Here is a 4438-nt window from a genome sequence, read left to right as displayed (position 1 = left end):
CGTGCAAATATATAGATGAAAGGATGATCACAAATAAAACCCTAGTGATGAGAGAGTAACGTGCATGCGGACAGAGAAGAGTTGTGCGTGTGTGTGCATGTCGTGGATGAAAAGGAGACTAACGGGTGAAAAAGAAATATAGACGGAAAGAAAGACAAAAATAAATAAATAAATAAATAAATAAATAAACAAAATCAATAAATAAAAAAAAGAGTTTGATTGGGTCCGGATGTTACAATGATATTTCTGAAAGCAAAATCTGACCCATCAACAGGACTATTGAATTTGCTGACAAATTTCCTGAAATTATTCCAAATAAAACTCACCCACTATATGAAAGGCTACACTACAATCCTCCTCCATGGTCCGAAATTCATACTACTCTTGTTAAACAAATTAAGGCACATGTCAAAACTCTTTCTTGTTTTGGTATCCTTACTTGCGGTTAGTTTAAAATCGTTGAAATAGTTGCCTCTGAAATTGATTATGGTGGTATTCTGAAACAAATTGTTTCACCAGACTCATCCAAACAAATTGTTCGATTCTATTCCAGAGTCTAGAATAGTGCACAACTTAATTATAGTACTATTAAGAAAGAAATTTTATCTATAGTACTATGCATTTCAAAATTTCAAAGTGATTTGTTAAACAAAAAATTCTTACTACTCATTGATTGCAAAAGTACTACTAAATATGTTTTAGAAAAAGATATTAAAAACATTGCATCAAAACATATTTTTGCCAAATGGCAAGCTATATTAAGTGTTTTTTACTTCAATATTAAATATATTAAAGAATTTGATAATTCCATTTCTGATTTTCTTACTCGTGAATTCTTGCAACAACAATGAGCAAAAAGAAAGATAAAGGAAAAAAGATTGTTACACGTCCACCAATTCCTGATCTCAAGCTCATTAAAAATGAGTCTGCTTCCCCACTAGAAATTGCTAATAGGTTTACTATCCTTGAGAGTATCCCTACTATTAAACCTACTATTTGCTTCTGTTATTGCTACCCCTTATGACCTATATGCTAAACCAATTTATTCTATTAAACCCACTCAGTATTTCCCTACTTTGAAAACTGAATCTCATAAAAAAAATTTTCCCAAAATTTGTTCTATATTGAATCTAATCGATCAATATATACAGATCCCTTCAAAATTGCTTCCAGCTATTTTCCTCCAAGTTTTCACTAGATCCCTAAGAGTCCTGCCAAAAATCTCCAGTATTATTCTAATATTCTGCTACAAACAGAATCCATTGTTATTAAACCTATTTATGATAAAACTGATAAATCAAAATTGATTTATCACAGTACTTACATTTCGAATGTCATTACAGAAGAAGACTGGGGTACCCACCCCTTTACTTCAAAAAGACTTTCCAACTCAGAAATTGTTTATTGTTACTATAATTACATTGATGCATGGTCCAAGTTAATGTTGTTTCAAACTGCAGACATGAGTCATTCATGGTTTCTTAATTTTGATAAGAAATTCAAAGGCAAACTTTCCCAATTTGGTTCTTCAAATGGTGGAACTAGTTTGGTTCCATTCCTGAAGTTGTTCAGGCTGAAGTTTTTCCTGAACAACTTCAGAAATCTGTTAAATGTTTTGCTAATGTAATTGTTTCAAAGTTAGATTGCCATGATGCCAAATTTCCCTACTCCCTCAATTTCTACAAAAATTACAAGGTCCCTTAGATTTTAAAATGGAGTTATGAATGAAATGGTGACATGTTGGTTCAATACTGCTTTGTCAAATGGTGGGATATATATCTCCATACACAAGACATTATTGATATATATATATATATATATATATATGCATGCAGAGGTGGGTGTGGTAATAGTGGTACGTACTTATCAACATGGGACTGGACTTGAATTCGGTTTCCTACAAAATTTCAGTGGTTAGCTAAGAGAAATAAATGGTCAATAACTTTGAGGACAGACAGATGAAAGAAACGTCAAGTAGACATGCAGTGCGAGTAGATATAGAAAGATTTTTATGCCGTAGGGCCTGGACTTGAAATCGGTTTCCTACAAATTTCCAGTGGTTAGCTAAGAGAAATAAATGGTCAATAACGTTGAGGACAGACAGACGAAAGAAACGTCAAGTAGACAGTGCAAGTAGATATATGGTGCTCTCAGGCTTAACGAGAAAAACTACGGCCGAGATCATTTCAAACCAGATACTCATGGAGTATACAATCATCTGCTAGCAAACATATAGTTTTGTTCTTCTTCAAGGTGTGTGTATATATATATATATATATATATATATATATATTCACACTAAAAAGACTCGAAAAAGAAGCATGCCAATGCAGCGCCTGCCGTAGCTAATTGAATTTATGCCAGCTTCATGCATGCTCGGTACTGGCCGGGATATATATATTATATATACGTACTAATCTGCAAATTAAGACAATTGTTTTTTTTATAGAAGATGAAGTTCGGAAAAGAATTCAAATCACAGAAGGTGCAAGAATGGCAAAACGCATACATGGACTACATGATGGGAAAAAGCATACATGGACTACAAGGGTCTCAAAACGTCTTAATTTATTGACTAAGTACGTATGGGCTTTTGACTAATTGGAAAGGAAGAACTTAATTATTTGAGGAGGCTTAGGTACTAACTATATATGGAAGACACTACAAGAAAAAGGGGCAATAAATAAGAGTATAATTAGCATTGGCGGACGTTTGTGCATAATTGTAGCCAAATTTGAGTTAAAAAGGACAATATTGATCATCAAGTGGCTTTAGCTAATTTCAATCAATTTCATCACACATTAAATTAGGTATAAGGTTAGCTAAATTAGTTTTTTATTATTTTTTCATCCCACATTTGAAAAGCAAGGATAGGACCGTGTTTCAAAAGCGCCGACAATGGTTAAAATAAACGCCGGTGATCGATTACCGGCATTTATTTATCGGCACAATCAAACGCCAGTATGGGGGTCACGATTTACATGTTCCGGCATTTACCCAAACGTCGGGAATGGAAAAATCCACTACCGGCGTTTTTTAACAAATTAACAACTTGTAGGGATGAATACCAATTCAAGTTCTAGTTGCAATTTGACAGAAGAAATAAAGATATAAAATAGTCTTTATAACATTTATTGTTACTTGCATCGATCCAATATATATATATATATATATATATTTTGAAATAAACCTCAATGCTTCATTAATCAAACTTTAAGTAATACAAAGTTTATCTTTTTCCAGGCAGTTTACAATAAAAGCTGAAATTTCTTCAATCCATATCTTGCTTCTACTAACTTCAAAGCTTCCTTAGCTAGTGTATGAGCCACTGTATTTTTTTTCCCTATAAGTAAAATGTAAAGACCAATTTGGTCTATTTTTGAACACTGAATGTATATCTTCAACTAAAAAACCAACACTAGACAGATTATCCTCCTCACTGTTAACAGAAGTAACTATAGCCTTGGCATCTCCTACAAATATAACATTTTGAATGTTCAACTCATTACACACCTCCAATGCCTTCTAGAGTGCATGACATTCTGCCACTGATGGATCCTAAACATACTTCCTCCGATCACAAACAGCCACCATTGCCTCTCCCTTCTCGTCTCTAATCATAATTCCCACTCCCATTCTCTTCCTCTTTAAATCTAATGATGCATCCCAGTTAACCTTCACGAAATCAGCCTCTGGTTTCTACCATTTGTGTCTGTTCCTGTCTGCATTTGATGGGTGATCATCCTACCTCTGTACCCTTTGTGAGTTCCTATACTCTTCAAGCCCCACCATAGCTGAAGTGAGGATTTTTTTAGGACAAGAAAGTCTCTCCTCAAAGACACTTTCATTCCTCCTAAACCACACTCTTCTGAATATGACTGCCATCTCTTCAAGCTATGACATATCCAATCTTGCCATTAATTTCTCCCAGAGTTGCATAAAATCACCCTCCTTACAGCTCCATTTATGTACTATGCTTCTCTCATCAACCCATATATCGTTTGATGCTATGCACTCCCAAAGAGCATGCATAATTGATTGTTCTTCTGCAAAACAGATGGGGCAACTTGGGTCCTGCACTACCTTCCTTTTAAATAACTTCTTCTTGGTGGGAAACAATTTATTTCCTGCTTTCCATAAAAACAACTTAACCACTCCTGGAACTTCAAGATCCTAAATATTCCTCTATCTCTTATCTTCCAATTCTGCATTTGAACTTGAGCCTCTACTACTTCTCACTCTTTCAAGTTGCAAATAATATGCACTATTGACAGTAAAAGCCCCTTTCTTTGATGGTCCCCATATTATCTTATCTTGTACATTTCCTCTACCCAAGGGAATATTGAGAATTTGCTCAGCCTCTTCACTTGAAAAGATGGCTCTCATTGTACCTTCATCCATACCCTATTCTGTTTGTCAATCAAATCTTCCACCATTG

This window comes from Juglans microcarpa x Juglans regia, chromosome 8D, assembly GCF_004785595.1.
Source record: "Juglans microcarpa x Juglans regia isolate MS1-56 chromosome 8D, Jm3101_v1.0, whole genome shotgun sequence".
Lineage (NCBI taxonomy): Eukaryota > Viridiplantae > Streptophyta > Magnoliopsida > Fagales > Juglandaceae > Juglans > Juglans microcarpa x Juglans regia.
The sequence above is the reverse complement of the archived record's forward strand: the minus strand, read 5'-3'. Positions refer to the sequence as shown.